The 10,346-nt window shown below is 33.2% G+C and overlaps 1 long non-coding RNA gene across 2 annotated transcripts; it reads left to right on the top strand.

Annotated features, from left to right (window-relative positions):
* LOC127728777 (uncharacterized) lies at window positions 1-9,453 on the top strand. 2 transcript variants are annotated; one of them, XR_007994369.1, is made up of 4 exons: window positions 1-127; window positions 2,875-2,914; window positions 5,920-6,031; window positions 9,315-9,453. It is a non-coding gene; the product is annotated as an uncharacterized LOC127728777 (long non-coding RNA). The 2 variants fall into 2 exon arrangements; XR_007994368.1 differs by lacking the exon at window positions 1-127 and adding an exon at window positions 853-957.
* The last annotated feature ends 893 nt before the right edge of the window (window positions 9,454-10,346 follow it).

Below are 10,346 nucleotides of genomic sequence, written 5' to 3'. Positions count from 1 at the left end.
TTCAGAAGAAATTTTGTAAGAGTTCTTTAAAATAAAACTCCAAAACTAACACTACTTTTCAATTTTGGATAATATAGCACTCTTATTTGTTCCATGTTTCGGAGGATATTGTTCTGTGAAAATTGTAGTAAGTTTATAAGTGTATTTATCACTTGCTACATTATTTTATAGATACTAGTGTTTTTCCCAATACAGTGTTTGCTGTTGACTGTATCAAAATGTAACAGACATTGAAATATTTTAGGATAGATGGACGGATGACTGTTTAGGGGTATTCAACACAGGCACTTATCTCTGGATTTTACCTATACTTTTATAATATAACAGTATATAGGTTAAAAAAAAATTTCAGAGACAAGTGCCTGTGGTATTCAATGCAGAAAAAAATCTCTCGTTGATATACAAAGATAGAGATATCTTCATGACTGATTTTTTGAGATATTTCAGTTTCATTTTGGCTTGTATGAGGCAAAACCACAAAAATTTCATATTTCAATATTTTCCCGTAAAATTAACAGAACTTAAAATATAATCAGTATTTTTTTAAGTGTTCCTTAGGAAATATGCTTTAAGGTTTGTGACCAGGTTAAAGATTAAATACAAAAAATGTGTCATAGAATTATTGTCAAACTATTTAGTATTTACCGTTGACTTTTTCTTTCAAATTAGAGATACCATTCTTGAAGCAATACATACTTGATTGCAAAAAAGTGGGGTCTATATGTTTATTTTTTTTAATTAAAAGCAGAAAACCGACTTTTGATGAAATGCTTGAGATCCCATTTCCCTTTTTGGCGCTAGGCTGCGTCGCAGATTATATATTCTTAATGCAATATTGTCTTTCAGGAATTCCCACCGTACATAACAGAGTTTACGAAACATTGTCTTTTTCAAGTGGAATTTACTGATGATATAAAAAGAATCCTGTCTTCATTTGGTTTGAACTTTATGTCCGAGGTAAAATTTACATAATTCTATAAAGTATCATTCTTTTCTATTGCTTTCCAATTCATGCAACTGATTTGACGACATCAGTGTATTTTTGCAAATTTTGGATGCTATTCTTAGAAAAGTCGTGAAAACAAGGCCCTGCTACTGTATCGTATGCCCTAAACGTCCAGTGGCATGTTTAAATGCTTATTTACTCAGGACAAGAACATTTTAATGTGAAATGAATATGAACCCTGCTTTGTACAAGACTGACACGCTGAGTCTGATTTTTAAATGTGCTCTTTCTCAAGGGGAAAAATCCTGTGAACTGCTACCGTGTAAACGAACACGTTCATAATGCGGTTCATCGTGTGGGTCTAGTACAAAGCAGGTTTCATGTTCACATAACATGCTCTTATGGTTCTGATATGCATATAATCTTTGCCACTGCATGTTAAAGACTAATCCATCCATCTTATAAAAGACTTGTCAATGATTCGATTTTAATATCATACAGCATTCATAATCATATAAAATCAGCATGTTCTCGTCCTGAAATGCTTGTTCTATTTACGACTTGCTTTTAAACAGTAATCCATTCACCAATCCTATCAAAGACTTGATTCCAATTAGGTATTATTCGAGATTGAGAATATGATAGTGATATTTGGAAAAAAAACAAGTATTGCACACATAACCCATTTTGTATTTCTTATTTTTTTTTATTAACACGATTTAAGAATATCAAAATAAATTATTTAGTTGCCAGAATTTTGATTTAAGATGCAAGTAGTCAAAAGTAAGAAAGGTTGCCAAGGATTTTCATAAAATTGAATCACTTGTTACATGTATGCTGCATCTGTAAACTTAAATGGCAGTTTCAAGTTAAATTAAACTTTCAAGAAACTATTTCATTTCTAAAACTGTGTTTAAGGATAACAATTGAATATTTGAACAATTATTATAATATTACTTCAGTTCTAATTTTAAACTTGTATTTCAAAACTCATTTATTTTATCATAATGATTCATGACCAATTACTTGTCTTATATTGTTAAAAAAATATAACGTCTATTAGCTGTTTTAACTATTTAAAGTTTCAAATCAAATCATTACATGGCATTTTTCATATCAGATATATTATCAGCCCAAGGTTCAATATCAGCTAAAGAGCCGAAGGCTCGAGGGCTGATAATACATCTGATATGAAAAATGACATGTTATGATCTTTTTTATCATAAAGAAAATATGCTTAAACAATGGAGAAAAATAACAGTTTAATATATTGATCATTTTAAATGGTTCTCAAGTAAAAATTCAAAAAGTGAAAACTTTACGGACGACGGAAGAAATACAGACAAGAAATATTTTTAAAACTTTGAAAAAAATGCATTTATTGTATCATTTGTTTTGCATTTTACATTATATATTTTCCTGTTTCCTAATATTTGTTTTGTATCCTACTTTTTTATGTTTTTCACTGAAAACGTACCATTGAGGTGTATTTTCCGGAATTTGCCGAGTGACGTTGAAATGCCATTTGACAACGTTACGGAAAGGCATGCGATAATAACCGGAAGCAGTTGATGAATTTTTCATATCAGCCCGCTAAGCACCATTTTGGAAAATATGGAATCCACGTAGATTAAATGTTATTATCATACTGTAAAAATTATAAGCATATGATAAAAAAAGGATACAGCATGAGTTTTTCTAATTTTCCCATATTTGTGATTTGACTTTGAAATATTAACGAAGTGAATACAATATGGATTCATAAATTGTTTACCATAGGTTTAAATATTTGTTATCGGTAGATTATATGAAGTTTTCCTTAATAATCGAATAATAAATGTTTTTGATTCAATATCAAATATTTTAAACAATACTTTATTTACTGTGGTTTACAATATAATCATTGATACCTGGTTTATATTTTTCAGGGTGTCATATTCTATCCGATCGGAAAAGGTCAGCTTTAAGGTATTCTTTCAAAGAATGAATAGTTCAAATATTGTCGATGATTTTATTTTGGTTTTTTAACGAAACCTGCAGATATGCTTGGTACTACTTTTTAAATCAGATACAATAGAAGCTTAAGTGAATGTTTAAAGTCCATTAAACCACACCAACTACATGCACTTATTTTCTCCCTCGTTTCACTCCTCTGAAAATATTTTTTTTAACTAGATATCGTAGAAAAACCAAACACAGTATAGGGTTGTGCGTTCGCTACAAGATAATTTAACAAACCTGTTCTCTAATTTATCTCCTAAAGTATTCAGAACTAAATCTACAGCTTTGAGTTCTCTGAATGTTGAACTTTGAGTTATGGTCTAGTCTTCCCACATACAATGAAATGTCTGGTTAACTGAATTTAAGACGACTCCGACACCTGCGTGATCGCTTGCGTCTGTATAAATGATTCTCTCTGGTTTCCAAAACCAAGGTGAAATAACTATGGACGAAAGTGAATACACGTTCTCGAACCAAAACTTAAGTTCAGCCCGAGCAATCGGGAAAGTAAGATCTTCACGTCTCAATCGAGTTTATGAGTTATTAACATAGACATTTGCCTAGAAAATAATTGGAAAACTGAGCCGTAGGCAAATTTCAAGGAAAGGATAGAACCCACGACAGATGCAAGCTCTCTTGCTGAAACTTGCGTTTTTGTCTGGACGTTAATGACCGTTCACGAAGGTTTGCTAGTTTATGAGGTGGTGTATCAATATAACCATTGCGTAAATTCCAAGTAAAACCGAGCCAGTCTAAAATTTGTACTGGTTCTCATTGACTCTTTTCTTTGTTAACTAGGAAAACTGCGTCTAAAAGGTCGTTTTGTAACTTTACTGAAAGTTTATTACAATTATCCAATTTATCACATATCCATCCGTCGTCTAGATAAACAATTAGATCTCCACTATTTGACTATAGGTCTTAGACTTTTAGTAAATATACATGTATCAAGGACTAGAAAAACCGACAGGTAAAACTATAAATACAAAGTATTTGGTAACTGACTTAAATTTCCAAGAAAACCCCAAATGAGTGAAATAATCAGGATGGACGTGATGATACCCGCTAGTCAAATCAAATTTTAACATAAAATTGCCTTTTTTAGCAAAGGCTAAACCTTCTACTGTACCCTCAAATTTAACCCTTCGTTTTGCTGCACATTTGTTAACGTGACGTAAATTTAGAATTAACCTAGGTTTTCTACTGTTTGACATATATACAGATAATGGATTGACACAGTGTGGGGGTCTGATAATTCAAGGATAAGGTTTTTCTGTAAAAGTACCGAGATCGCTGATTCTGTAAAATCTGCAAAGTCTGTTGCCGATCTGTTATTCTTAAGTATAACATTCTGTGGTAACTCGAGAAATTCCAATCTATTAATAACCAAATTGTATGACGTTCAGTATAAATTCGCTAGGTTTCAATATATCTTTCCAAAAGTTAATGGACTTTTTAAGTCTGTTTTAACCGAAAATATTGGTTTTGTGTTTTTCTCTGGTTCAAAATGTTCATTTAGATTATGTAAATTATACTCAACTTGTTCAGTGTTTGTCTCCAGGGTCTGGGAACGTTGCTGTGGGATTCTGTCTTCTCTGAAGCTGAGCCGAATAGGGACAGTAGTTGGCAATGTGTCCTGGCAAGTTGCAGGAGAAACAGACAACGTTGTTTTCTTGTCCAAAATTGGGCTTAAAGCCGTTGACAATTGCTCTGGAATCGGCGTTAAATGGTTGACGCTGGCTTGATCCAGGCTGAGAGCCAAGAAAAAGCTGCCTAGTAGACATACAGTCGAAAGCTCCAGGTTTGCGTTGTGCAAAATTGGTTGGATTCCTCGTATAAGGTGTTTGGCTTTGACGTCGTTTCTTAGTGGCTGCTCTGGCTAGCTGCAGCTGCGCAAATGTGTGTGGCGTCTTCAGCAATATCGGTATCAGTATACTCTCTAACGGTCTCCCAACCATGTTTGTAAGCTATCGTTCAGAGTTAATTTCTGTAGGTTAAAGCTTTCTTTTCTAAGTGGAGAAGTGAAAGGGCTCCTTTGGGGTCACCAAAAGTTATTTTGTTAGCAAGGTTATCAAGGTTGCTCAGTCTTTCTTCACTAAATGAATACTGTATCTTGTTACCATCACCTTTGAAGTCAGCGTTGACTTTTATTTTGTCCTGCAACTCAGAAACGATGGAGATGCGTTGTTTTTCTAGAGCAATGTCAATTTTGGTGTTGAACAAGTGTACAGCATCAACAGCGTTGAACTCAGTTGTATCGCGACTATATTCACCAGACCTAGAACCTGCGCCTTCAGTAGATTGGTGACTGTTTGGCTGAGAATGGCTTTCTGAATCTGACATATCAAGATGACGTATTGTGTACCAACCTAACTACTCTGTCCTTGCCATCTTGTAACGAACGTCGCATTGGTCAAGCGCGCCTTAAATTTTCTTTATATACTGACGTCCGTGCAGAAAGGAATTCAATGGGTATTATTTTATTTAATTTAAATATTGAAAACCGTTATGTTTAACATAGGACCGTAAAGAAATGTGTGGACTCTAAGCGGAGACCGTATTCATCAAATGGTTATCGTATCCTGCTTTGCATGCATCACCTGTCATACGAATCCAGACTCGTAAAAATGTCACGATAGGAAATAGAGAAATGTTAACATTCATAACGTTTCTGGCTTATAACAAACACATTAAATGTGGTGCTGCAAAACGAGTTTGGAGAATAATTTACTCTGTCTTGTAATCGCGATCTGTAGAATGACAATAAGTACAAACATTAAAAACTAGTCCTGAAAAAAATTCACTGAATTCTATTTGTAACACAGTCGACACAAAACATAGCTACCTTAAAACAACACGTTAAAGGCGACTAAACAGTTGTTTTTTAATGTCTGAATGTTTTTGGGCAAAGAATGGATAGAGTGTTAGCTAAGTGATTGCTGCTAATAGATTTGATACTTGTTTTTATTTAGGTGATTTTAGCAATGGGCGTGCATTGGATTTTGTTGCTTCTCGTTTTGGTAATAGTAAATGCTAACGCTGCAACAACAGTTACTACTACTACTGTGGTCACTACAACTGCAGGTTTGTAACTTTATCTAATACCGTAGTATATATTTGCATTGGTTATCCTTGAAAAACATAATTCGTTTCCATCATAAAATTCTCAAAATAGAGATAAAAAAAATTGTCTCCACAGATTTGATCCACTTGACGTACTCATATTGTTTCCCCTTCTACTCCAATTCGAGTGTTTCACCAGAATTGTACTTGTTAATAGCACCATGACAGTAACCACTAGTGGAGCAAGAACTGTTTATTCTTCCGCATTTAATTGATATCCCTACAATATTTACCGAAGATAAGACAGTAGATGAACATGCTTTAACAACGACGAATTGAAAGCTACTGCTGGACATGACAAGGCTCTGCTATGTATTGTCTTCCCAAATTACACACGACGCCTTATTAATTTCGTTTAATATCTGCGTTCAATAAATGTTCAGCTACACATGTTTTTCGATTCTCCTCTTCTGGCCTATGCTTTTACGACAATTAAGGAATTTGTTATGAAATACTACGACAAAAACTATGTTAATAGCGGTATTGACTATTTCTGGAGTATGAAAAACTGTTGTGAAGTCAAGGAAAAGCCACGATCCTTTGAAATTCAGTTTTGCAGTTATGACTTTTCTACTCTTAAAACTAGAACTATATATCTGTTGCAGTCGTTACAATCCCCTTTTCGGGAATACAACTAACAAAACAATTACACAATGTACATGCAAACAAATGATTAAAAGCAATAGGTATTCGCTTGATAATATTTACTATCTTTTTTGTGGGGATATCCTCTGCTAACACTCTCTTTCTAAATATATAAATGAAATGTATCTAGTGGAACTCATTCGTCCTTAATCACACATTAGCAGTGACCGATGTGCCTTTTTAAGACCATGATATGAAATGTGTATATGGTAATATTATTCATACTAAAGTTTATGATAAAATGACGATTTTCCTTTTCTATTGTTGATTTTCCTTTCCTTGGTGGTGATGTTCCGTTTAGTTCCTTCTTGTAGAGTGAACATTTCTCAGCTGATTTGATATGATGGTGTTTGCTCTGAAGTCTCGGATTTCAGTTAACGTTATATTTTCATTACTAAGAGAACTTTTATAGCATGGTCATAGAAATCATAAATTGTTCAAAACTAAATGCTATCATAAATATTACGATTTATTGTTGAAGTATGAAAAATTAGGTTACATTCTAAGCCAACTGAAGTATACAAAGTAAAGTTTTGAAAGCTTTGTTGGACCAACCTTTTAAGCCATTAAAAATTTACTTACTATATACCTATGTACTCTAAGTATATACTTCTGATAGGAGAGGATCTTTGATTTTCAACTGAATTTTCCCAAAAGGGGAGGGGTGAGGCTGACAAAAACTTTTTTTACGGAACAAAGCACAAGATTTTCAAATAGGTGTGGACTGTTAAAATCGTTGAAAGTATAGCACTACTCTATTTCTTATAAATCCGTCATGTGTATAAACTATATGACCAAGATTTGTAGAAATCTAAAATATGAGTATTTAATCATTCTATTATAAAAGACCATTTGAACATTAATGGCGTTTCGTTTGAAATCTATTAAAATATCAACCACAAAAAAGGTTTCCGTTTTAGAGTAATATATTTTTAAATCTTTTTTAATTGGGAAGAGAACAAGTCGAGCGGGAACGGTGGTAAGTTAATATTTGGTTTTAGGACAGCCTCAGAAATTAACGGGATGCGATCAAGTCTTGAGAAATTTCATGCGCGTAAGTAAATAGTGTGCATATAAATTGGAAAATACCTGGGGTCGAATGAATATTGATGTGTAAAAACTGCCGAAAGATGGTTGTTTAGAAGTACATGTATTTGTAAGGTGTTAAAGCTATATACAAGGTATTGCTTGAATAGCAACGAAAATAGTATCGTAATAAAAATAATCGTCAGGGAAAACTCTGTCAAAAGATATGTCATCAGGTGGTTGACTTCATATTTATTATTAATACCAGATAATTATCGCGCAAGCGCCTGTTTAAAAGAAACAGACAAAAAATGTTTGGAATTACAAAATGTAGTTGTTGTGGAAGCCTCATCTTGAAACACATCTTTTTTCATTGTAATTTCCTGAAATTACTCAGTTTAAGTGAATTGGACTAAACATTTCTTGACTGGACTTTTTGACGGTAAATGTTAGAATAAGAATGAAAACCCTGTGTTGTATCCTTAGTCTAGTTGGATTTCATTCTCTAAAATTCATCAGTTTTAGTCTTTGGTCATGGTATAGTCTGATTTTATTCGACTTATGGTTTTAAGCTTACCTGGCGGTTATTGTGAGCTATTATCACCACTTTGCGTCTGTTGTCCGTAATTTTTTTTTAATCACTCCTCTGAAACCGCTTGATTAATTGATTGAAACCAAAGTTTGTCTGCTTCAGCTATAAGATGTCTACTGTGAAGTTTGATATTTTTGTCCAGGCAGATCAACAAACATAGCCAACATGGCTAAAATAGAACACAGGGGTCAAATTGACGTTTTTGGCTGATATCTAAAAAAACAACTATAGAATTTTTGAAAAAAAAACTATCAGATTAAAAATTATTAGCTCGACATGTTCTATCTACCTCAAACATTTTAGAACTTTCTGGCAAGAAATTGCCCCTGAAATGTTTTTTTTGGCAGTTCGTGGCTATTGTTTCGAAACCTTACCGATTTTTCATATGCTCAAGTGTGACTGAGTGACAGAAAATGTCGATTAAAGGTGTTAGCATGCTTCTCAATACATCGATTGAAAAGAGATTATTTTTTATGTGTATCATTTTCTAACAAATTTTGAAATAGATTGGCTACAATGTGCATGTAAATGTATCAATTAGCGGCAACAAGTTTCACTGCACCAGATGCGGATTTCGACAGTTAATAACTCTAACGTGATGCTCGAGGCCAAAATATTTGAATGTCCAAAGGTTAAGCCAGTCCGGATAAGAAATCAAAGGTAAACATACAGTACTACCTAACATAACATAAAACATACATGTATATACACAATCAAATTTTATTTATCGTGATTCTATTCTAACTATTTAAAGACATGCGACAGGCGCTGAAAAAAATACAAACTGGATAGAGACAATATCGAAATTTACGGATGCAACGCACTTCGTTTTCCATGAGTGATATGCAGAAACATTTTATGAATTACATAGTATCAATTAACCCCTTTTCTGGTGTTTCAGGAAAGAAATTATTTGTTTTTAGAAAATGCTTGATTGATATTTTTTATGTTTTATAATAATTGATAATTATCCCTTTTCAGATCTAAGCCAGAGCTTGAATAGTAAAGCTACAGTTCTTACCAGCGACCTTTACCTTCACGTCTTGGTGGTTTGTGGAATGTCTATTATGAGACTTGTTTGAAGACGTACATACTGATGTCACAAAAATAAGCTGTTGATACCTTGTATTAAAAAAAATAAAAATTCTAATACGTTTTATGTAGTACGGGTAAATCCGGTTCGAGGTATTTCAGGTTAATAGGGTGTAAGGTCAGACCCCTAATACTATCATTTAAGGTATTGTTTTGCTTCATGACATATTAAATTCATATATTTGTCGAATTGATGAAAAGAAAGACAATTTTGAACTGGAGGTCAGGGAGAATGGTTTTTCAGACACGAACTTTAATGTCTAATTCACGTACTAGTAATCCCGGTTCCGGGGGTCGAATCCTTTTACAACTTGTTTTTCATCTTTTGTTCACATTTATTTACCACGTTTTTAGACATACTAATATATTATCACCCCTTCCCCCGTGCTGGCGTCAGTGTGTCCGTTCGTTATCAGCCAGTACTTTGTTTCCGCAAATAACACTTAACAATTTACAGGGTTTTATTTAAACTTAAAATAAATTATTCATCGAATTGTGCAATTTATACATATTTTTCTATCGGATTTATGTTTTGAGGTTTTCCGTATAAAAACTTGGACTTCAGACAATATCTGCTAACCTGACAAACAGTTGTTGGGATTTTGTTACCGTAGATCTAACCCAGTAAAAGATTTCAATCTGAATATATTTTCTTTTGTTTCTTGCAAGGTAAGGAGGTCTTTTTAATTCGTCCTACAGAATTTCATACAGTCTGAAATATTCTGATTCGGTTGATCTAGTAGGATCTGGAATCTGACTGAATATCAAAGTTGTATAATTCTGAATAATACTGATATTTAAAACTCGAAACTTATTTTGCAAATTATATTTGATAGATATGTTGAACTATATACACATTCCAGCTTATTTCATGGAGGTAGATATATCACATTCCAACTTTATATCAAATTTTGATAAAAG

Source organism: Mytilus californianus, unplaced genomic scaffold (assembly GCF_021869535.1).
Source record: "Mytilus californianus isolate M0D057914Y unplaced genomic scaffold, xbMytCali1.0.p SCAF_2, whole genome shotgun sequence".
NCBI classification, from domain to species: Eukaryota; Metazoa; Mollusca; class Bivalvia; order Mytilida; family Mytilidae; genus Mytilus; species Mytilus californianus.
Note: the sequence above shows the minus strand (reverse complement) of the source record. Positions and strands in the feature narration are given on the sequence as shown.